General features: G+C 39.8%; 1 protein-coding gene across 1 annotated transcript in view; it reads left to right on the top strand.

The window, feature by feature from the left end:
- ACBD6 (acyl-CoA binding domain containing 6) overlaps window positions 1–26,191 on the top strand; it is a 126,839-nt gene that overhangs the window by 71,337 nt on the left and 29,311 nt on the right. The window lies entirely within an intron of this gene.

The following is a 26,191-nucleotide window of genomic DNA, read 5'->3' as shown; positions in this document are numbered from 1 at the left end:
CTGAGTAATATTCCATTGTATATATGTACCAAATTTTCTTTATCCAATCATCTGTTGATAGACACTTGGGTTGCTTCCGTGTCTTAGCTATTGTAAATAACGCTACAAAATGAGGATAGTGGTGCATTTATCTTTTGACTTAGTATTTTTAATTTCTTCAGAGTATTTGGAGGGAAATGTCCCCAAGTTAGGCAGAGCCTGAGGTTTTTGCTTGTGGGTTTCCTGTATTCTATTTGTTTGGGTAATATAAGGCAGACAAGCCAAAAACTACTTTATGTAGCTTTATAGAACACTCTTTACTGAATATCAATTTTAATGTAAAGTAGAAGTTTCATGTAGGTTTTTAGAATGGATCAGTTAGGACTATGTACCTGGCCAATGTTTTCTTTTTTCTCTTTGTATTCACATGACCACTTTATATTGATCCTAGTTTTGATTTCCCTTTGTTATTGACAATCCTAAGTCATGTGATCTAGTTTCAGTTAGGGAATGCTCTGCTTTTGTCATTTTGGGTTGCTAACATGCTTCCAAGTCATGGGGGACTTTTGGAAATTAGCTCTCAGAATAGCTTTTTCCCCTTGTAATTTCTTCTTTGGTTTCAATTTTGAAAATATAGATAATACAAACATAATAAATGGAAGTAAAGGTTCATCTCTCTCATGACTCAGTCTTTCTTAAACAACATTATTATTGACTGGCCTACTGGCTGCCAAAAAAGAAAATCAATTTTATTAGAAATATTTGCTTGACCACAGATCTTGGTTACTAACCACCTGAGACAGGCTGATGTTATCAACTATCTGAAGACTAATTTGTACTATTTGCCTGAAACTGAGTAGTAATTAGAGATATGTCACAGTCTACTCTGTGTTTTCCTGTCACTTTTACCCTTCATATACTTTATTGCCCTGCAGTTTCTATATTCTGATGGAATTGGAACTTTTAATTTTATTTCTAAGAAAGATCCTTTATAGATTTCAATTTTTATCTAGCAATATTGTGAACATTGTCTTTTCCATTGCTTCGTACTGACTTTTAGTTCAACTCTGGAAGCTAAGTTCTTAACCACATTTGCGATAAGACAGAAGTTAAATACGCACACATATACCCTGCAGACCGCTTGAGTAACTTTGATCTTTCAAGCCTTGGAGAAAGACTGAAGCTACTCCCAAAGCACATTAAAAAGTATTTGAATGTTGAAGACTTACTGCTATGTTTTCTCAGATTTACTGTAAAGTAAAATTAAGGAAATAAGCAGGATAGAAGGAGGAGTAGGAGCATTGGTCATGAGGTGTCTACACTATGCACTGGGTGTTAGGAAATTCAAAAGGAAGTTATTTTGTTTGAGTGGTACTGAAACATTTAAGGACTCTGTGATTTATAAATTACATAAACTTATGGTTAGTGTAATGGCATAGAGCAACACAGCCTCTCTGTGAATACCTTGGTGACCATCTGTGTGTTGTAAAAGATTTCAAAAACATGAGATGTTAACTAGATTTATTGTAGTGATTATTTCATAATCTATACAAATATCATTATGTTGTACACCTGAAACTAATATAATGTTATATGTCAATTATCTAATCTAATAAAAGACAAACATGCAAATTGACCGTACCTTTGCTACTCCTTAAGCCACACCCACCAGCCAATCAGAGCAACTATATGCAAATTAACCCAACCAAGATGGTGCCTGGCAGCCACAGAGCTGAAGTGAGCAGGAGGCTTTGTTGCTCCAGTGATGGAGGAAGCCAAGCTTCCCGGCCAGCTCTAAGCTCCACTGAAGGCAACAAAGTTTCAATTATAGAAGATAAATAAACCCCAGATACCTGCTTTCAGCCGGCTGTGGCCACGGAGCTGGAGCGAGCAGGAGCCGGCTCTGAGCTCCACTGAAGGCAACAAAGTTTCAGTTATAGAAGGTAAATAAATCCCAGAATAAAAAAGAAAAAAAGGAGAGTCTGGGAGCTTCCGTCGCTGGGGTCTTGGCCAGCCTGAAAACAGCCATCAGCCCCTCACCCAGGCTGGCCAAGTACCCCAGTGGGGACTCCCACCCTGAAGGGGGTGTGACCAGCCTGCAAACACCCATTAGCCCCTCACCCAGGCTGGCCAGGCACCCCAGCGGGACCCCCACCCTGATCTGGGACACCCTTCAGGACAAACCAGCCAGCCCCCACCCGTGCACCAGGCCTCTATCCTATATAATAAAAGGGTAATATGCAAACTGACCCTAACAGCAGAAAGACTGGGAATGACTAGTCACTATGACACACACTGACCACCAGGGGGCAGATGCTCAATGCAGGAGCTGGCCCCTGGTGATCAGTGCACTCCCACAGGGGGAGTTCTGCTCAGCGACAAGCCAGGCTGACGACTGCCAGTACAGCGGTGGTGGTAGGAGCTTCTCCTGCCTCCTCAGCAGCACTAAGGATGTCCGACTGCAGCTTAGGCCTGCTCCCTGCTGGCAAGTGGACAACCCCCGAGGGCTCCTGGGCTGCCAGAGTGATGTCTGACTGCCAGCTTAGGCCCAATTCCCCAGGGAGCGAGCCCAAACCAGCAGGTGGTCATCCCCTAAGGGGTCCCAGACTGAGAGAGGGCACAGGCCAGGCTGAGGGACCCCCTGAGTGCACAAATTTTTGTGCACTGGGCCTCTAGTCCTATATAATAAAAGGCTAATATGCAAATCAACCAAACGGCAGAATGACCAGTTGCTATGACACCCACTGACCACCAGGGGGCAGATGCTTAATGCAGGAGCTGCCCCCTGGTGGTCAGTGCACTCCCACAGGGGGAGTGCCTCTCAGCCAGAAGCTGGGCTCAGGGCTGGCCAGCACAGCTGCTGTGGCAGGAACCTCTCCTGCCTCCACGGCAGCGCTAAGGACCCCTCAGGGGTGTCGATTGCCAGTGGGGAGTGGGCCGAAGCTGGCTGTCGGACATCTCCCAAGGGGTTCCGGACTGCAAGAGGATGCAGGCCGGGCTGAGGGATTCCCTCCCCTATAGTTGCGCCCCCGCCCCCCCCCCCCCCCCAGTGCACGAATGTCATGCACCGTGCCTCTAGTATATAGATAATGGAGATATAAAACACATTCATTGAGGTACATGCAGTACAAAAATCTTAAGGATATAACAATGTATTTATATATATTTTTATTTGCCACAGTTTTAATGAAAAGTAATATATACATGGGATCATTTTATGTATGTATATGTATATGCAACTACCACACATATCAAATTAGAATATTTCCAGAACACCAACATTGTTTGTCTTCTTAATCTTCTTCCTATCAACATCAATCCTTCCACCACCCACTCTGAGATGACTATTATTCTGATTTCTCTCACCACCAATTAATTAGTTCTGCCTCCTCTTAAAATTCAAATATTTTAAATCATATAATGTATATTCTTTTGGATCAGGCTTATTATGCTCAATATAACATTTGTGACAGTCATCCATGTTGTTACATATATTATCTGTTCCCTTATTTTTGACTGCTGTGTAACATTTCATTGCAAGCATATACCACAATTTATCCATTCCCCTGTTGATAGACATTTAGTTTTTAAGGTTTTTTCCCTTTGGCTATAATGAATAAAGTACCTGTGAACATTCTTCAGGACGGACATGTATCCATATATTTCGTTTCTCTTGCGTCTTGCTCAGGAGTAGAATTGCTGGGTCATATGGTAACTATGTGTTTAACCTTTTGAGAACCTGCTCATGGTTTTTCAGAGAGAGCTCAATTTTACATCTCACCGGCAATGTATGAGAGTTCCCGTTTCTCCACATCCTTATCAACACTATTATTTGTCTTTTGATTATAGCCATGCCAGTGTATCACATGGTATCTCATTGTGTTTTGATTTTCATTTCCCTGATGGTTGATGATGTTGAACGTCTTTTATGTGCTTATTGGCCATTTTTACATGTTCTTTGGGGAAATGTCTATTCAGATCCTGAGCCCTTTTATTTTTAATTGGGGGTAAGGGGACAAAGAACGTTGTACATTTGGTGTACGTTGTTGACTTCTGCTCTTTATTATTTCCCTCTACTTTCCTTGGATGTAATTTGCTGTTCTTTTTCTGGCTTCTTCAGATGGAAGCTTAGATCATTGATTTTCAACTATTCTTTTCTAATAGGTATACTCAGAGGTATAAATTTCTTTTTATGCACTACTTTAAATGCATTTAGCAGATTTTGATGTATTTTTATTATCCTCTAGTCAAAATATTTTTAAATTTTTACTGTGATTTCTTTCTTTGAATCATAGGTTATCCAGATGTATGTTATTTAATTGCCGACATTTGGGGATTTTACAGTTCTCTTTTCTATATTCATTTTTAGTTTGATTCTATTATGATGAGAGAACCTACTCTGGAGAGTTTCAATATTTTTTAAATTAACACTTGCTTTTTGGCCCATTATATGATGTATTTTAAGGAATGTTGCATATTCTCTTGAAAAGACTATATTTTGTTATTTTTTGGTGTAGTCTTCCACAAATATCATTTAGGTGAAGCTAGTTAATACTATTAGTGAGGTGTTCTATATATATTGATTTGTCTATTTGTTTATCAATTACTGAGAGAATTGTGTTAAAATCTCTTATGATTTATCTGCTTTTCCTTTTAGTTATGTTCATTTTTTTTATCTTGAAACTACGACAGTAGATACAAATTTAAAATTGTTTTATCTTCCTGTTGAATTGATCCATTTACCACTGAGAGGTGGCCATTTAAAAATTCTATTAATCTTCTTGCCTTAAAGTGTATTTTGTTCAGAGTTATGTAGCCACATGAGCTTTCCTTTGTGTAGTGTTTACCTTGTATATTTTTCTATCCTTTCACTGTTATCTCTCTTTCTTAGTTTGCTTGGCTGCCATAACAAAATACCACAGACTGGGTAGCTTACACACATTCTATTTTCTCAAGCTCTGGGGGCTTCTAGTCCATGAGCAAGGTGCTGGTAGGGTTGGTTTCTGATGAGTGGCTTGCGGACAGCTGCCTTCTCACTTTCCTCACATGCCTGTTGCTCTTGGGGAGAGAGCGCTCTGGTATCTCTTCCTTCTCTTATAAGACACCAGGCCTGTCAGATCAGAGCCACACCATTATGTCCTTATTTAACCTTAATTACCTCCTTTAAGGCGCTGTCTCCACATACAGTTCATATGTGGGGTTAGGGCTTCCACATATGAATTTGAGTTTGCAAGGGACACAATTCAATTTGCTAACACTATGTCTTTATACTTAAAAGTGCACTTTTTGTAAATAGCTTGGTTTTTATCCAGTCTAGTCTTTGTCTTATAATTGTAGTGTTTTATTTATTTAATTCATTTCATGTAATTACTGGTACAGATCTGCTTAATTTTACCATCTTTCTACTTTTCTGTTTGTCCCATCTGCTTTTTGTTTCTTTGTTTTTCCTTTGCCATCTTATTTTGTATGTATCAAATATTTTTATTATTCCATTTTACCTTCTTTATTGGATATTTGCTATTCCTTTTAGAATTACTCTTTTAATGGTTATGATAAAAATTACAAAAGAGTCCCTTAACTTATTACAGTCTACCTTAAATTAATACTTTTGTCACATCCTGAACAGTGTAAAAATCTTAAGTGCTATAATTTTGTTTGTTTTCCTGCTTCTATTGCTATAATTGTGATATGTTTTTACTTAACCTATTTTCTAAATACCTCACAGGGTACTGTTTTTGCATTAAGCAGTCAATAGGCTTTTATCTTTATTTATGTATTTACCCTTTCTGATGTTTTCATTGCTTCTTGTACTTTCCTGATTTTTTTTTTTTAGTAGTTCTATTCAATTTTATTTTTTTATTTTTTTTCCTTTTTTTAATTAAATCTTTATTGTTCAGATTATTACATTTGTTCCTCTTTTTTCCCCCCATAACTCCCCTCCTTCCAGTTCCCACCCCACCCTCCGCCCTCACTCCCCACCCACTGTCCTCATCCATAGGTACACGATTTTTGTCCAGTCTCTTCCCGCATCTCCCACACCCCTTCCCCCCCAAGAATAGTCAGTCCATTCCCTTTCTATGTCCCTGATCTACACTAATAAAAGAGAAACATGGTAATTGGCGTACGACCGCTACCCTTTTCATTGGCTAATCAGCGAGATATGCAAATTAACTGTCAAGCCAAGATGGCGGCCGGCAGCCAGGCAGCTTGAAACTAACATGAGGCTTGCTTGCCTCAGTGACGGAGGATTGTTGGAGGAAACCAACGTTCCCCACCTGCGGCTGCAGGCCTCTGAGCGGGCAGTTTAAGAAACATTGTAACAAATACCGCCCGAACTTCAGCCAGCAGATTCGAACATTGTAAGCAAAGGCCAGAAACCTACTTTCAGCCGCGGAGGCAGGCCTAAGAGCTGGAGCCAAGCCTCAAGGTAAAGCTGGCCCAGAATAAAAAAAGAAAAAAAAAGAAAAAAGGAGCGGTTGGGAACTTCAGTCACTCCCAGCCTGAAAACAGCCCTCAGCCCCTCACCCAGACTGGCCAGGCACCCCAGTGGGGACCCCCACCCTGATCCAGGACACCCTTCAGGGCAAACCAGCCAGCCCCACCCATGCACCAGGCCTCTACCCTATATAGTAAAAGGGTAATATGCCTCCTGGCACTGGGATCAGCGTGACAGGGGGCAGCGCCCAAACCCCCTGATCGCCCTGCGGCTCTGTGTGTGACATGGGGCGGGGCCCCAACCCCCTGAGCAGCCCTGCTCTGTGCCTGATAGGGGGGAGCTCCCCAACCCCCCCACCACCACCACCACCACGGGCCCTGCTCTGTGTGTGATGGGGTAGAGCCATAACCTCCCCATCAGCCCTGCCCTGAGTGTGAGAGTGGCGGCGCCCCAACCCCCTGATCGTCCCTGCTCTGTGGGTGATAGAGGGTGGTGCCCCAACCCCCTAATGGGCCCTGCTCTGTGTGTGACGGGGGCAGCGCCCCAACCCCCTGATTGGCCCTGCTCTGTGCGTGACAGGGGGTGGCGCCGCAACCTCCCCATCGACCCTGCCTTGAGTGTGACAGGGGATGGTTCCCCAACCCCCCAATTGGCCCTACCCTGAGCGTGACTGAGGGTGGCATCACAACCTCCCAATCTGCCCTGCTCTGTGCATGACGGGGCGGCGCCCCAACTCCCCAATCAGCCCTGCTCTGAGCCCGACCAGGGGCTGCACCTAGGGATTGGGCCTGCCCTCTGCCACCCGGGAGCAGGCCTAAGCCAGCAGGTCGTTATCTCCCGAGGGGTCCCAGACTGCGAGAAGGCACAGGCCGGGCTGAGGGACCCCCCCCCTCCCCCCCGAGTGCACAAATTTTTGTGCACCGGGCCTCTAGTATAGGATAATGGTCTAACCAACTGAGCCTTACCAGCCAGGACTTGTGTGCTTTTTCAGAAACTCTGGCTTCTCACACAGCCCCTGGCTCATAAAATGAATCATGCAGCAAAGCAGGACTTTTGTGTTTGGAACTTCTAAAATTTTTGTATTGCTGAGCCAACCCCCACATAACCTCCGAAAGTTTTGCTGATTTTATTTCCCCCAGTATCATCATTCATTTGAGCCACTCTCAGTCCTCAGCCTGTGTACAGAAACAGCAAATGCCCCAGCTACAAAAGCAGCAGGAGAGAGCCTGACTATTCTTGAGTGTATGTTTGTTTTATGTGAACTTTAATATCAGTTTGTGTAACTCCATAAAATAGCCTGTTGGTATTTTGGAGGGGAGTGCATTGAATTTATAAATTAAGGCGAACTGACATATTCATAATATTGAGTCATCCTATCCAAGTATAGGTGATATCTTTCCTTTTGATCAAGTCTACTTTTGTGACTTTCAGTATTTAAATTTTTTTCCCTCATATAGGTTTTGCACATTTCTTGTTAAATTTGTTTTTAAATACTTAATCTTTGTTGCTATAAACTGTTTGCTATTTATTAGTTTCTCAAGTAATGTTTGCAATTTCAGATATATAATTTCTCTAATGTAGTTCCCATATTTATATGATGTTAAGTCATTGTCTACATTTCATATATTTCAATTGTAAGTGAAGGTGTAAATATGTTAAATTTTACTGTTTTCCCTCACATTTTGTCCTTGTGACTCTAATTAAAGGGTCATTTGGAAAGTCTGTACTAATGTGTTAAATCACCTGTGTAATTTGCTGGATAATTGCTTTAATTCCACTTAAGAATATGCAATAATGGCCGAAACCGGTTTGGCTCAGTGGATAGAGCGTCGGCTTGCGGACTGAAAGGTCCCAGGTTCGATTCCGGTCGGGGGCATGTACCTGGGTTGCGGGCACATCCCCAGTGGGAGATGTGCAGGAGGCAGCTGATCGATGTTTCTCTCTCATCGATGTTTCTAACTCTCTATCTCTCTCCCTTTCTCTCTGCGAAAAATCAATAAAATATATTTAAAAAAAAAAAAAAAAAAAAAAAAAAAGAATATGCAATAATGAAAGTCAGGTGTGAAAACAGAGACACACTTTGCCAAAACACAATACATTTTGTCATTTGATCTTTATTCCTCCTGAGTGGATCATTATGAAAATAGCCTTAAAATTATTTCTTTAATCCTTGATTCTCTCACACATTGTAAAATCCAGCCCTCATACAGTTTTACTTTCTTCCTAGATTACTAATATGGTTTGTGTACTGAGAAAGAAATGTTTACTAGTACTTGAGCTTAGAACCTTTCCATGGGAAGAAATAAAACTCCTCTTTAAAACAAATGAAGAGTTACATAATCTACGGAACTCAAGTGAGTGTGCATGTGGTAGGTGGTAAGGGGGGTGTGGGAGAATGGAGATTAAATCCAGTAGCTATACTTTTAAAATATATAATTGTTTTATTTTTATCATATGCCTTTCAAATACATTTCAGTTCTTGGTATTTTGAAGGCGACGATTTTTGCATTGCTTTTAATATTGAAATTATTTCTGCACTTAGGCATGCTAGTTAAATATTTTCTTAATAGTTCCTAGAGCTAATCAAAACTCAAAATTTTAATAATCAAAGAAATAAAAGGGTTTTTACTTTGTCAAAAACATCAGTTGATACAGCAAATAGTTTTTAGGATCCTCTTTATACATTCTTAAAATCTTACCATTTTAGTATCAAATACCAAGTACTACATCCCAGAATGTGAACATTCTTACATAATATTCTTTGTTGTTGTTGTTGCTGCTGCTGTTGTTAATCCTCACCCAAGGATATTTTCCATTGATTTTTAGGGAGAGTTGAAAAGAGAGGGAAAGACAGAGAGAAACATCGATGTGAGAGAGACACATCGATTGGTTGCCTCCTGTACAAGCCCTGACCAGGGCCCAGGCCTGACAGGAGCCTGCAGCCAAAGTATGTGCCCTTGACCAGAATCAAACCCGGGACCCTTTGGTCTGCTCTATCTACTGAGCCAAATTGGCTAGGGCTATAATATTCTTTGCATTTTAAAATAATTTTTATATTTAGGGGGTAAATCATAGAGTTAGAACAGTGTATATTTAGCAAATCCTGATCCCACCATTTATTCTTAATATCAACAAGATTTAGAATTCTCATTGGCCAATATATAATCTGTCCCAATGGGTTATGAATTAGAAATAAATATATTTGCACATTTTTATGCTTTGCAAGCTTGGATATTTCCTTCTCAGTGACATTCTGATTTGTCTGTCTTCAGCGCATTAATCAGCTATAGGGAAAGTGCATTTAGCTAAAGACTGCTATTTTTCCTAAATAATGATATTTCTTTCTTGATGCTCTGAGATTATTAAATGGTTTAAGTTACATTTTTGCAAATGCTTGTTTTGATAAGTTACTCTCTAATGAAACCCTAAAATAGCAAGCAGCGAAGTGCAAATATGACAAGTAGAACTTTGATTTCTCTGTGCAAAGAGCATGTTTAGAAAGCTGAAATAAAGGGAAATTCCGAAGAAGGAAGAGAAATAAAAAGTAAATGAGGTAATCAAAGTCAGAGAAATTGATATTGGCAGGTCCTAAATGATGTTTCTAGATGAGCAATCTTTCAAAATACTCTTGTACATTGCTGCTATTCCTTTATTTATTATTAAAATAACATGATCCATGAGGAGCTTGGGGTGACTCTTGGCCTAGCTAATTCTAATTAATCCAGTCAGGGAGAGCAGTAGGGTAAGTGGAGCAGTCTATTGGATTGAAATTCATAACTTAATTGAGGTCAAAGTCCCGGTCTGGGAGAACAAAAGTCTTTTGCTAGGACCAGGCAGATCAATAGCAATAAATATCTGGCTTGGATACAAGTAGCTTATAGTGACAGATTATCTGACAGTGGCCAGAGGTCTTGGTTCTGTTAAGGGCAGTCTTGAGCATGCCATGGTTCTTGCTGATGTTCAATCCATACCCATGACACTTGGAAAGAAGTAAGTAGTACTCTCAAGAACTCTTAAAAGTCTTATGGAAACACTATGTATGAAACTCCAGTGACTTCTGTGTTGTTATTGTCAAATGAACATTTCCTAATGACACATTTTTAAGGGATAAAGGAGATTCTATCATATTGCCAGTAAAATCCAAAGGATTTGCAAAGTTGATCAATCTTTTTTTAATATATTTTTATTGATTTCAGAGAGGAAGGGAGAGGGATAGAGAGATAAAAACGTTGGGATCAGGGCTAAATGGGCAGTCGGACATCCATCTCACAATTCAGGACTGCTGGCTCCCAACCACTCACCTACCTGCTTGCCTGTCTGATTGCCCTTAACTGTTTCTGCCTGCCAGCCTGATCATCCCCTAACCACTCCCCTGCCAGCCTGATTGACGCCTAACTGCTCCCCTGCTGGCCCACATCTTGTGTCCACATGGGGTGGCCATCTTGTGTGTTGGAGTGATGGTCATTTTGCATATTATTCTTTTATTAGATAGGATTATTGTTATGGGCCTGATTGCCCCTAACTGCCCTCCCCTGCAGGCCTGGTTTCCCCGAACTGCCCTCCTCTTCAGGTCTGGGTCCCCCCCAACTGCCGTCCCCTGCAGGCCTAAGTCCCCCCAACTGTCCTCGCCTGCAGGCCTGGTCGCCCCCAACTGCCCTCCTCTGCCGGCCCGGTCACCCCTAACTGCCCTCCCCTGCAGGCCTGGGTCTCCCCCAACTGCCCTCCCCTGCAGGCCTGGGTCCCCCCCAAATGTCCTCCCCTGCAGGCCTGGTCACCCCCAACTGCCCTTCTCTGCCAGCCCAGTCACCCCTAACTGCCCTCTCTTTCAGGCCTGGTCCCTCCCGGCTGCCCTCCCCTGCAGGCCCAGTCACACCTAACTGCCCTCCCCTGCCAGCCATCTTGTGTCCACATGGGGTGACCATCTTGTGCGTTGGAGTGATGGCCAATTTGCATATTACTCTTTTATTAGATAGGATTATTGTTTATCCATAGTAGTACTTAATTAGTATAAAACTTTGCATTTTCCTCATCATTTAATAATACTATTGCAACTGAGTATCAATTACCTTCTGACTATGGGAAAGGAGCTCTTGAGATTTGTGGTCGTTGGTCTTATAAGGTATGGAGAGCTTCATAGTATGTATTCCACCTCCACTGACACGTCTCTGATCCAAACTGTCATTCCTTCATTCATACATGGAAACTTATTAACGTGACTTTTTTGTCCTATGTAATTATGACATATTAGTCTTTCTTAAATGTCACGATCTAAATGCTACTTTAATGTCTACATGATTCTATTATCAAAACCCTCTAGTAGTTTCTTATTTACAATTCAATTCTCAGCTTTTATGATTGACTCTCAAGTCCCATCTCCATGACCAAAGTGTTTTACCTAGTGTTCCTCACTTCATGAAGTTGGTGAGCTCACTTCGTATATCCCAAAAGTTTCCAAATCTGGATTACCAGATTTAACTATCGATCTTTTTAAAAATAAGCTTCAGCTCCAGAAATTGTGACTCAGTAGATAAGTCAGGTTTGGAGGGTGTTGGGAAGATGAGAATCTCAAAATTATAAAAAATCTATCTGTAATTCTGTAGTGCCAGGCTTGTAATTCTGAACCCTGTATTCACCTGCTAGTCTTTCAGTGCTGCCTACCTTAAGTAGGAGTTAGACTAAAAACAGTCAGATGAAATGAATTCATTCCTATCTGAATCACTAACAACTGTTTAGAATTATCAGATATGGTTTTACTTTTAAAGGACGGATACAAATTTTTATGTAATCCTATTGGCTGAGCACTTGTTATTTTTCTAATAATTGTGCAAGGTGGTCTCTCTTTTTCCTTATAATAACCCTGTGAAATGAATTTTTCCACATAATAATCTAAAGTCTCACAGCTGCTGCAATATTAAAATTCAAATCCAAGTTTTCCAAAAACAAATGACCACTAATTGGTAAGTTTTCAGTTAGTTTATCAAAATAAAGTGGAAACATCAAGGGTTTTTTGAGAAGACATTTTTAAGCAGAAAAAAAAAATAAGGCAATCCAGGCTTTGCAGATGCCATTGCCCCAGAGAGCCGTCATCCACAAGTGACAGCAGAAAACTTCATGCTCTGAGCACTGCGGGGAAAGGGTTTGGTTATAAAGCTTCCAGCTTTCACAGAATTATTCTGGGATTTATATGCCAGGGTGATAACTTCACACGCCATAATGGCACAGGTGATAAGTCCATCTATGGGGAGAAATTTGATGATGAGAATTTCATCCTGAAGCACACGGGTCCTGGCATCTTGTCCATGGCAAATGCTGGACCCAACATAAACTGTTTCCAGTTTTTCATCTGCACTGCCCAGATTGAGTGGTTAGATCAGCCGTGGGCAAACTACGGCCCGCGGGCCAGATCCGGCCCGTTTGAAATGAATAAAACTATTGAAAAAAAAGACCGTACCCTTTTATGTAATGATGTTTACTTTGAATTTATATTAGTTCACACAAACACTCCATCCATGCTTTTGTTCCAGCCCTCCGGTCCAGTTTAAGAACCCATTGTGGCCCTTGAGTCAAAAAGTTTGCCCACCCCTGGGTTAGATGGTGAGACTGTGGTCTTCAGATACATGAAAGATGGCATGGATATTGTGTTAGCCATGGAGCACTTTGGGTTTAAGAATGGCAAGACCAGCAAGATCACCATTGCTGGCTGTGGACAGCTCTAATAAATTTGACTTGTGTTTTATCTTAACCTCCAAACCATTCCTTCTGTAGCCCAAAAGAACACCCCTTCACCTCCATTTGTTTGGAATGTTCTGTAATCATCATATTCTTGCTACAGTTCACTGGGTTCCATATTTTTCTCACCCCTTCCAAGTCTAGCTGGATTGTAGAGTTAAGTTTATGATTATGAAATAAAAACTAAACAACGACAAAAAACAAGGCAATCCAACATGAGGTCCTTTTCCAGCATGTTTCTTTAGGTTGTGACCTTTGTTCATTTGGAACTCACCTACCCTATATAATAAAAGCCTAATATGCTAAATGTCCGGTTGTCCGTTCAACCAATCAAAGGGTAATATGCTAATGATATGCTAAGGCTGCTCAACCACTTGCTATGACATGCACTGTCCACCAGGGGGCAGACACTCCAACCAGTAGGTTAGCTTAGTACTGGCGTCCGGCCGATTGGGACTGAGCAAGACAGGCCGGACATGCCCTGGAACACTCCCCCGGTCCCTCTTTGGCTGGCCAACCTCCCATGTCCCTCCCCAGCCCCCATCATGCACTGGTGGGGTCCCTCAGCCTGGCTTGCACCCTCTCGCAATCCAGGACCCCCCCCCCCTCGGGATGTCAGAGACCCCCTTCGGGATGTTGGGGTCTCTCAGCCCAATACTGCAGGCCAGGCTGAGGCACCCCACTGGTGCACGAATTCATGCACTGGGCCTCCAGTTTTCTGTAAGTTCATGTACACACCAGAATAATAAAACAACAACTCCTTTCTGATGGCAAATTGGTAGTTTTTTTTTTAATGGGTCACTTGGAATCTAAATGTAGTCAGAGACTACCCTGAGTTCAGGAAAGCATGGTAGAAAAATTCCTATCCAAGAAACATAAAATTAAAGAAGAGGAACTGAGGTTCCTCAAGAAAACTCCACTAAATTTATAGACTGTTCTCCAACAGTTTTATTTAGTGTTACTGTATTATTTGTATTTACTTTATTGTCTACCTTGTGGTTTCTCTCCAGTTGGGTTGTGAGTTCTTTAAGTGCAGAAACCATGTTTTCTATTTCTTTAATATTCCTACTGGTCTCTTGCATAATGTTTGAGATATAGTATACATTCAGTAAATATTATAAAATATTGAAAAATTACTGTTCCTTTGTAGATAAATACTCCTCCAGCCTGAAACACAGATACACATACACACAAAATCTTTTTCCCTATATTTTCTTTATTAAAGCATCACGTCTTCTGGGAGGACCCTGACCTAGTCCTGTCCTTTTCTTCCACCTACAGCCTCCCTTTGGATACCCTCTTTTGCACTCCTATAATATACTTTGTTCACATCTTTTCATAGAATTATTTGTTCTCTATTATAAATATTGCCATTCATAAGACTCTAGGCTCCTTAAAAGTAGGAACTTTGATGTTTTTCTATTCCCAAATTTTAATGCATTACTGGGCATATCAATAATATGTGTTTGATATGAACAAAGGTTAAGATTTAGAATAGAAATAATGCCTTCATAAAACTGTTTTATAGAAAGAAAAAAGGAAAGAGATTAGTAAAACTTGATCTTAACAAGGTTATCTGAATACTTCATGACTTTGTTGACATCTGGTCAATATGCTTATTTATTCTGTAGAGAATTGTTTGAGAGGGGCAGGCCTAAACAAATATGCTTTGGCACATATATCAGATAGACATTGTTAAGCAGTGGATGCTAAAGACTTTGTTCTAAAGATAAATTAGTTGTACTCTTAAATGAAGGTCATGCATTATGAGACCACAATGCCCATGTTCAAGTGACTTACTGCTCTTGACAAATTTGGCAATGGACTGGCTTTGTTTCATGTGTCTTATTTATTTTTTCAAGCAGTTCTTTATTAGAAGTGCAGTTTCTTATTTAACATACTTTTTAAACTATGAATGGTTGAAAGAAATAGAGAGAATCTTGTAAAACTGGTAGAAGATACTCATTTATGACGAGAATAGAAAAAAAGGAAGAGCGGCGGTGTAAGATAATCATGTCTCTTTTATTTTTCCCTTCTAAGATATAAAATTTATACCCACTTTGTGCTTTTTTTTCTTTTTTTTGATTGATTGATTTTAATCAATCAATTTTATTGATTTTTAGAGAGGAAGGGAGAGGGAGAAAGAGAAACATCAGTTAGCTGCCTCCCCTGACCAAGGGATCAAACCCAAAACCTGAGTATGTGTCCTGACCAGGAATCAAACTGCAGCCCTTCAGTGCACGTGAGGACACTCCAACCAACTGAGCCACACCAGCCAGGGCTCCACTTCGTACTTTTAAACCACATCTTCACCAGGAATTTAGTTGGCTAGTATAGAGACCAGTCCAAATGGCCCAGTGCACTTCCAGTATCCACTTTGAGGGTAGATCATGCTGCTGGGTCAAGTGAATGGCAATTGCAGGAATTGATTGAGCTTGGACATGGGAGCTAAGGTGTCTATGCTCATGTATGTGAGGCCATTTGTGATGCAGATAGGTCTAGAGCAGTGGTTCTCAACCTTCTGGCCCTTTAAATACAGTTCCTCATGTTGTGACCCAACCATAAAATTATTTTCATTGCTACTTCATAACTGTAATTTTGCTACTGTTATGAATCGTAGTGTAAATAGCTGATACGCAGGATGGTCTTAGGCTACCCCTGTGAAAGGGTCGTTCGACCGCCAAAGGGGTCGCGACCCACAGGTTGAGAACCGCTGGTCTAGAGAGTGGGAAAAGAAGGTTCTGGAGATAACCATTTGTACTCTTGTCCTGGGGACATAGAATTTTCATAGTGCTCTTTGTTTGAATCCCCACAGAGGTACCTAGAAGTTCCCCTCCCCACTTCAACTTTTACCTCTTTAGATTAGGCTTCTGAATAAGATTTTGTTTTAAGAAAAAGTCCTCCTATAATGGATTATGAAGATAGAGATTAAGTTAGTCCTCACTGTGTACCAAGCTTTTAGTATTATTTAATACTAAATTAAATATCTAGCATTTTTTAAATATTTATTGATTAATAAAACAAATGAATTCAGCCCTTTATGCAAAGAAATCTCTGCATCTCTAAAAAATGTAGGCAGTTTTCCAGTTAACAGAGAGACAAATGTCAATGCAAAGGAAGTTTGAAAATTGTTGACAAAGATTATGAAATCAGTATTTAAAGATAAAATATTTTTATCATTTTTTTCTGTGCCATAAAATAAGTGTGTGTGTGTGTGTGTGTGTGTGTGTGTGTGTGTGTGTGTGTGTATATATATATATATATATATATATATATATATATATACTCATTTTATCCTTATAGGAGTCCTGTGTGGTGGTATATCCTCATTTCACAATTGAGGAAACTAAAGCTCAGAATGGTTATGTGAATTGCTTGAGGACACAAAGCTAGTAAGTAGGAAACAGAGTTCACATCTCAGTGTTTTGATGGCAGATCCCATGCTTTTTCCTGCACGTGCTGTCATCACGCTCTGTCACACAGACTCTTGCTTTTAGAATTCACAGCCATCTGATGCATTTTATGAAGGTTACAGTAAGAAGTTCTGCATGTCCTTAATAGTTTTCTTATCTATATATATGAAAGCCTGAGCAACTGTTATGACCCAGACAACCGGAAAAGCTGCTCACTGTGACATGTACTAACCACCAGGGGCAGACACTCAATGCAGGAGCTCCCTGATGGTCAGTGCGCTTCCACAGCGGGAGTGCCACGCAGCTGACAGACCCTTTCTGGCCCACCAGCCTGGCAGCAGCCAGTCACTCCCTAAGTAGTCCTGCAGGTCCAATCTCCGTAGAGCTGGAGAGCTGGCCGGGCACCATTAGACTAGCGCCACCAGCACGATCCCGACAGTGCCGCTGGCCTCCTGGAAGTTGGCCTTGAGCACCGCAACCGCTTCCCCTCCCTAGAGGCTTCGCAAGGAAGTAGTTTATATATATTAGCTCATTTTATCCTTATAGGAGCCCTGTGTGGTGGTATATCCTCATTTCAAAAGCGGCCGGCCACCAGGTGGCTCCCGACAACCGGCACGAATGTCGGGGACAGATCCGGATCCCCTGGCCAACAAGGGCATCTCACCACCCGGAGGGCCAATCACGTCCCGGCACCCCACCCTCACCCCCTGGGGACCCCATTCATGCACCGGGCCTCTAGTTTGTAATGAAATTCTTCTACGTAGACAATATTTTGTTTACCAGGTTTTCCCCTTCAGTGTGACTTTTATTTTTTATTTATTTTATTTTTTTTCAGTGTGACTTTTAATACATGTTCTTATTCTCATAGCTTTCTTTAATATGTTATGTTTTTCTGTCATTTTTATATTGAATACTCCTTTTGCTAAGTTTGTATCTGAGAATGAACAACTAGCTCACAGTGCAGTGTGCATCAAGTTCAAATTACTTTGAGTTCACAGAACACCCAGTGTCATCTTATTTTTACATCTAACTGAATTATAGGACACTGTCAAAGTGTTATGTCCTGGTATGGTAAATTGCTCCTTCTTAATGGTCCCCTGGCTACATTCTCTCTTGCTATTGCTATAAACCAGAAATTGTTGACATCTTACATTATCGTAAGCTTGAAAACAAAAGAACTGTTCTTTATCCTCAAGCAATCCCCCTTCTTCACCATAAAGGTTTCTGAACATCTTAGCTACCTCATAACATTTATTTACTTGAAAGTTGACTGTGCTTTCAGAATTAGATTAATTCTATAATTCTTTAACATTTTAAAAAGGCAGACAATTCTTTCTCATTGACTCAAGGAATGGATCATCATCTTCTTAAAACTTGTTTGAATGTTGAAGCGGTGGTTCATTGATGATTTCTGAGATTTATTATTTAAATGTATGCATGTTATAAAGTGTATTTGCCTGTGCTTAGTGTTGCTGAGTCTAAAATGTTTTCCTAAGTGTCACATTATGAGGATGAATTAAAAATGAAAGAATTACACAAAGTAACAAATGAGTTGACAGAGTAAGATCTAGAAATGGTCAAGCTTGCTTTTTTGATGATCAAACTGATATACTCATAGAGTGGTTAATAGTGCCTGTAAGATGGGAATAAGATAACTCAGGAAAAAATGATTCTTCAAAGAAAAGGTGATTTTTTATAAAACAAGTACTATAGAATATTTATGGACCATGTTCATATGCACATAAATTGAGATTGATTATACACAAATATCATCTCTAGAAAATATTATGTTTTTTTGTGGACCATCAGTGAACAATGAGACTACAGTGTAGTGTTGATCTTATAAAAAGCCAACTTAATTCTGCCACTAAGTAACAAACATAATCTGTAAAAGCCAGAGCAAAATACTATTATATACATAGAAAATCGTAACTAATATAAAGCATAAAGTTTAGATTTTTATATTTTTAAAAGGATGTTGATAAATTTGAAGACCTTAGAGAGGATTTTTTAAAATCAGTAGTTTGGAAATGGAGTTTTTTAGGAAAATGTCATGATCACAAACTGGTATGGGTCATATGTAGCCCAGAGATCTATTTTTGTTCGGCATTTATAGTGTTACCCACTGTTTATTTGTAATTTACTGTCAGTTAATTTCTCATAAAAATACAGATTTTAGGATTCTCTTGAGAAATCTGAAAATCTGGCAATCCTGGGCACATTCCCATGTGGCAGCAGTCAGATAGAGCCTAGTAGCTACTGCCCTCTATTGACAGACAGTCCCAGAGCTTTCTAGTTCCCCATGACTCTCTATTGCTTCCTGACCCAATTAACCTCACCTTTTGATATTTACTGTCTGAAGTCATTTGAAGGGATCATAACCTTGTGTGTAGAAAGACTAGGCTTTGAGTCAAGTTGCCTAGATTCCATTTTCTATTCTACCACTGAGTGTGTGACCTTGACTAAAGCGTAATTGTAAAATCTTGATAGTAGAAAGGAATTCAAGGATCATCTGGTCAACTTCCCACCTAAGGCAGGAATTCTCTCTATAAACTTCCAAAAGAGGGGTAAGCCAGCTAGCCTCTGTTAGGACATTTGTCTTTACTTCACAAAGTAGTCTGTTCCCTTTTATAGAAAGCTCTCATTATTAGAAATTTCTCTTACATGTTGAGTATATGCCTGTCTACATTTAATACTAAAACTGTACAATTATATAAGGTATCTTCTCCTTATTACAGAACAGAGGAGAACTTAATACTTGTAACATGAAAGACAAGGTATCTACCTTCATATTTTCTTTTATTTAAAAGTGTAACCTGTGTGTACAATGTGCTAAGCCATCAAATGAGTGAATGCTTTTATGGCAAAGCACTGTAGAGTTACAAATATCATAATACTATTCAGATTTTAATTAGACCAGTTAGAGTTTTATTGTAAACTTAGTAACCAGTCTTTGTTGTATCATTATTTTAAATATTTGATCTCATTGGGGGGGGAAGAAAGGTAAGATTTAAAGATATATTGTGTTCTTGTTGATATAATGGCATTTGTCAGTGTGTTCATACTTTTTAATTTTCCAGGACTTGCAGACTTAATCCCATGAGCTCACTTCTAATATCAGTAAAGGGTGTGAGCTGTCTTTGTGGTTCAAGCTGCCACTTGAGGTTTCTCTTTCCCGTGGAGCTTTCTAATGGAATTCAAGATTCTCTCTAAGGGTGAGCATTACGAAGCCTTCTCAGGCTGCTTGAGAGCAAGAAGTGCAGCATAGGTTCAAGGACACACAAAGCTTAATGTGCAAAACATGCTTCTGCTCCTGCTCCTGCTCCTTCTTCCTCTGATTGGCAAGGTTAACTCTGAGAGGCTGAACTCTTTAAATGATTTGATTAGACCCACCACTTTATTCCTTTCACTTTGCCCCCTCCCTTCAAGGACCAGTCTGCCACCTTCTTTGTCTTTGTAGTCTTTGCTTTTCCATTACCTTTTCTCTCCTCCTTTTTCCTGATTTCGTGTCAAATTTTGACATTTTGTGAAACAGAATAAGGAATTCAAAAGTAAAGTAACTTGCATCAAAATACTTTGTGCAAAAGATTTCCATACTTATGAATGGTTTCTATGCTTATGATTTATAAAACTCCAAATCCCTTACCTTCATTTTGACTTACCTTATGAGATAAGGAAAGATAGAATTGTCACCTACATTAGCAATTCACTTAGATTGACATTTATAATTCTACAGTTCTCTACCAGGAATTGGTTTGTACAGAATTAATTCCCTTTTCAGCAGTTTTTAAAAAATAACCTTTTAATTACAAAAACTTCAACCGCGTGCAAAATTAGAATAGCAGCAGGTATAATGAACTTCCATATACTCATCAACCAGTTTCAGCAATTACCAGTTGGTGGCCAATCTTGCTTAATCTATACTGGTACCCCACAACTGGTTTGTAATCTTTTTAGGAGGGATAGAGGAAAGCTATGCACACCAGAGAAAAAGGACATGCGTGTAGAATTTTTGCAAACAATTTTAATAGGTTCGTACACTTGCTGAAGCCCTTCTATGTATCTCCTAGGAATCTAAGAATCTAGAATTACAATCCCTGCGTTCCAGCCGAGAATGCTACGTATTCTCACCTTTTCTGTTCACCTGAATGTCAGGATTTGGAATCAGCTTAAGTTCTCCTACGAAAACAGCGTCATTAAGCTAATGGCAGGATCTTTTAATGATGATTAAGTTTTCATTATGGAATCTCTTAATATGCTCCCTTTCTCCCTGTTCAGCTTCTTTTCCCTTTAGTGCTTATTAGTTTGTTATAATTGATATATCTTTTACCAATGTTGACAGATTAAGAAGGCTTTCAGTGATTCAACTTTCAAGGCCTTACAACTTAGAATTTCATCTAGAACTTCTGAGTTGTTGCTAACAGCTAAGAGAGGAAAACAGCCTCTCCAGAGAGAGCAGAATGATTGGTAATGAAATGCATTAGTTGTTAGGAACTTAAGTAATAAAGCTGAAATTTCCATTAAAAGAAGATACTAGTTTTTAAACGCTAATTTTAATTAACAAAGCATATTTATTGAAAGTATAGGGATAGCTGAATGTACATGACAAAAGGGTGATTTTTCCTTTTCCCAACCTGTTTCATGTCTTCCTTTCTCAGCTGGTACTTCACTAAGCCTCCCTCTGGACCAGCAATGGTCACAAGGTAGACACAGGACACAAGCAAATAATAACGGGACACTAGCAGCCAGCAGGACTCCCCTATAGAACTATCTCATTGTTGAACCCCATCTGCCAGCATCTGCCCTGATGTGAGCCAAAACTATTTTTAAAAGGCACATAACAAAAGAGGAGTAATTGGCAAAATTTAATTAAGTTATTTCATTTCAGAATGCTAGAATTATTATCATGTATGTTTGGCATAGTTTCCTCTATCTACGTATCTCAGTGTGGGGAGATAGGGCATAGAATAAGGTACACAATTCTCATTTGAGTATGGTTAAAAATACTTCTATTAAGGTGATAATTCAGGAAAGGAACCATCCTCATTTATAGCTAGCCATTAAAAAAAAAAAAAAAGTCCTCAGCCCTGGCCAGTGTGGCTCAGTTGGTTGTATGTCATCCCATGCACTGAAGGGTTACTGGTTCAATTCTGGGTCAGGGCACATGCCTGGGTTGCGGGCTTAATCCCTGCTGGGCAGGGGGGATGAGAGGGAGGGGGCGGGGGGAGGCGGGGGTATGCAGGAGGCAGACGGTTGATGTTTCTTTCTCCAAAAATCAGTTTAAAAAAATAAAGTGCTCCATTCTTGTATTCCCCCTATAACATTTTATTTTATTTGGAAGTACTTTTTTAGCATTCTATTGGAAAGGGGAAATTTCAACAACAACAAAAACCCAGAATGTTTAATAGTGATATCTACTCAACAAATATACCAAAATAAATATATGATCTTAGAAAGTAAATATATACCAATTTATTGTATGTTTCTAAAGATATATGCAATCCATATAACATATAAATCGCCTTGTTTTTGTTAATTGGTGTTTCTATAGTATTCAAGAAGTTGTAAAATGGGGGAACACACAGTGTCTATCTTTGCTGTGTGGTGCCTCTTTCTATGGGAAGACTGTTGATTGAGCTCCCCTTTGAGATTAGCTTTCTTCAAGGCCAAATTCTTTTTAAGAAAATTTTCGAGAAGCTCAGTACAAAAATATACTTATAAAAAGATTAACCATCACTTTAAATATGTTTTAAAATATTTTCTTTTTTAAAAGTGTCCTTAAAATTTGTCTCAGCTGTATTACAGATTTCATTTATGGTTCATTTGTTTGTTGTTTGGATTGAAGTTGAGCTGCTGTTTGAGTTAGTGCCCTGACCTCTCTCAATAGAAAGAAGCCTGAGCATGTCTAAGCGCCTGTTTAAAAAAAAAAAAAAAAAAAAAGTTGCCTGCAACGAAAACTATCCCCACCTACAATTTATTAAACCTTGACATACTGCATTACTTAAAGAGTTCTCAGAGAAAATTAAAACCCTTTTGACTGGGTTTTGCAATGCAGGGAAAATTTTAGTGACATTTAAAAGGTTTCTCTTGTGTTCCTCTAATAGGATAAATAAAAAAGGCTTGTTTTAGCCCAGCAAATGGGGGGACAATCCAATTTCCTTGATTCCATCAAGACACTCTTAAAGCATTAGCCTGTGCAGTAAAAAAATTCAACTGACCCCCTTTGCCTGATGGCTTTGAAAAGTGTCCTGATGTGTAGGTATTTGCCCAACACAGCATACTTGGTTATTGCTCTTCCAACACATCCGTTGATGGAAAGATCTTATGTGAAGCTCCAATAAATGTCAGTTTGTGTTACAGAACTATAAAAACAGTCCACCAGACCGTAATGGTCTCTCTGATGGGCAGCCTTTCACTGGAAGATGAAAAGAAATCCTGTCAAGTATGTTTAATAGTAAGAAAAATATAAATCATTTAATATTTTAGAGAACTTTTTATTACATTTAATTATTTTGCTGTCATTGATATTTCTGTTTGTCCAAAAGATCGTGCTCATTTACGGAGAGTATACTAGCATAGGGCAGTGGTCCTCAAATGTTCACTTGTTAAAACAAGTTGCTGGACCCACCCCCAGAGTCTCTAGTTCAGTAGGTCTGAGGTGGAGCCTAATATTTGCGTTTTTAACAAGTTTTCAGATGAAACTGACGCTGTTGCCTTAGGGCCCACACTTGGAGAACCACTGGCCTAAGGGATCTTTGAAAAGAGATACTCACCTCTGGATCAGTGGTTCCAAATTTAAATCATTTCATCTGCAAGTTATTAATATCTGAGAGCACTCTAATGTGTGAAAAATGTCTTGATGCATATCAGTCTAGTCAAATGGACAGGCATGTATTTGGCATTTGGCTTTCTCATTGGCAATCTTTAAAAACCATTCTGAAGGTGGGGCAGGGGGGACATGAAGACAGAGCTTTCATTTTAGAGAGAAAAGTATGGGTGTCTGTGTGTTATTTAAAAGAATAGAAATTGATCATATGTTTCCTATGACCTGCTGAATAATAATAGAATGAAGCTGTCTTTTATGGTATCCTGATGTTTAAAATTTTCTTTTTAGCCCTTTAATTATGTAAAAACCCAACGCGCCTTCTTACTTATTAAAAAAGAACCCTATATAATAAAAGGCTAATATGCAAATCGACCAAATGGCTGAACAACTGGTCACTATGATGCACACGGACCACCAGGGAGGCAGACACTCTATGCAGTAGCTGCCCTCTGGTGGTCAGTGTGCTCCCACAGGGAGAGCACCGCTCAGCCAGAAGCCAGGCTCACGGCTGGCGAGCATAGTGGCGGTGGCAGGAGCCTCTCCTGCCTCCACAGCAGCGCTAAGGATATCCGACTGTCCAACATCCCCCAAGGGCTCCCAGACTGCAAGAGGGCAGGCCGGGCTGAGGGACCCCTCCCCCTGCCCCCATTGCACGAATTTGTGCACCAGGCCTCTAGTAAATTATATTTGACATTCTGATTCCCATTTTGTTTAAGAATTATGTTATCCAGAATATTTCACTCTAGCTATATCAGAAATATTTCCTTTGAAATACTTGGGATTGTTGTAATTGCCCACTTTTATTTTAGAGTCTGGAAATTAGATACTATTTATTTACTTGTCCTTAAAATGAACCTGTGTAGTAAATAGGAGACCCCCAAAAAATGTATTTTTGACAAGGAATTGTCACAGTGAGAGGTTTGTTGACATCCAAAAATCATAGAAGCAAAATTAGAATAAAAGAGGCTCAGGAACCTTGGATAGATCCTATTTAAAGAAGGTGTTTGCCCTGATTGGTTTGGCTCAGTGGGTAGAGCATCAGCCTGCAGACTGAAGAAGGTGGTCTAGTGCCCAGTCTCATTTTCTTCTGGTGGAAGAATACATATGATAATAAGGACATTATATATGTTCTTACAGTGTTTGAATACTTTGTAGTCATAATGTTCTTCTGTTCCACATTTCTTTTTTCTTCTTAAGAATATTTTTGAATCATAGCTAACTTTGAAACAACATAAATGTTACTGTTTTTAATGAGTTATCAGTTGCTTGTGCTTCCTTTGGGAGTAAGGGTACTATCTTCATTATTAAAACTCAGTTTGAAAAGGTGACTTTGAAATTGCCATGAATTAAATGAATGGATTCGGGTAATCAGCACTTTTCTGAAGTCCCCCTGCATGTCCCTAAAGTTCTCTGAGCCCTACATTTTGTGATTCCCGTCTGGCACCAACTTTCTTGTTTTGGTTTGGTGGTTTTCCTCAGCTAAGGATAGGTAATCAGTCAGATGGTAATGCTCCACCTTGTCCCAGGCATTATTCTGCTGACCTTTCCCTGGGGGGCAGTGGATATTGCAGGTGGAGCCCAGTGAAGACTGCATAGAGGAGGTCAGTGCAGACGTGATAGCCGTTCATCTCTGCTGCTCTGATGTCCGACAGCTGGTCTCATGTGGCCTGCTGCCAGCAGTGTCTTTACAGGCTTTGCAGCAGAGATTATTTAAAGGAGATTAACCCCTTTAAACCCCTTATATTTTAATTATTTCTGTATGTATTTATAAAACCTGCAGTCTGCTTGTTTCAGGGCACAACTGTCCAAGGCCTTGTCTTTAACCTGGTTTCTACAGTCAGACAAGTATATCTCTGTTACCACAAAGGAGGCACCATTGATTTTTATCTTCTTTGTTATTAAACTTGTTTGGGTTTGTGTTTTGGGGTTTGGGTTTCTGCTTGATGTTGTTATACTTACTGTTTTTTGAAAGGATAACTAAAATTAATGTGATTTATTTTAGAATACTGTTAAAATTTTATTTTTGTATTATATGATAGAAATCTAAACCTGTAGACATGTAGAATGTGAAAACTTTAGGGTGCTATTAAAAACAATAGGCCTTTCAGGGTATTATTTTTAAAGATGGGTTAGTAGGCATGCTTCCTATCGTTTCCAGCATTGTCTGGTAACTGTATGCCTGATCAGGGCATCCAGAACAAAGATTTCTACCTCCCCAATTTATGTAATTGAGGGCTTAAAAAACTTCGTCTGAATTTAAGAGATCACACATATGAAGGAACCAAAAAAATACCACAAGAGCTTATGAACTGTCCTCTGCCATTAGAGCATCTCATCTCAGCCACCATGGAGGTGCTTCTTTTTTTTTTTTTTTTTTTAATTTTTTTTTTTTAAATATATTTTATTGAGTTTTCACAGAGAGGAAGAGAGAGGGATAGAGAGTTAGAAACATCGATGAGAGAGAAACATCGATCAGCTGCCTCTTGCACACCTCCTACTGGGGATGTGCCTGCAACCAAGGTACATGCCCTTGGCCGGAATCGAACCTGGGACCTTTCAGTCCGTAGGCCGACGCTCTATCCACTGAGCTAAACCGGTCAGGGCATGGAGGTGCTTCTAATACAGGAAGCAGTTCTATCTCTTCATGCACTCACCGCCCCTCCTCCAGATGCTGAGGAAGGGATCATCCTCTTGAGGGTCTTCCAGTTTCTAGGGAACCTCATGGGACCTGTCTTGATTCAAAATCTGTTCATGATATTTGTTTCTTCTAAAATCTTGTCTTAGATTGTTTCATGTTAGTATAAAGTT

The sequence above is a fragment of the Myotis nattereri genome (assembly GCF_964212035.1).
Source record: "Myotis nattereri genome assembly, chromosome: 18".
In the NCBI taxonomy this organism is placed as follows: Eukaryota; Metazoa; Chordata; class Mammalia; order Chiroptera; family Vespertilionidae; genus Myotis; species Myotis nattereri.
The sequence above is the reverse complement of the archived record's forward strand: the minus strand, read 5'-3'. Positions and strand labels throughout refer to the sequence as shown.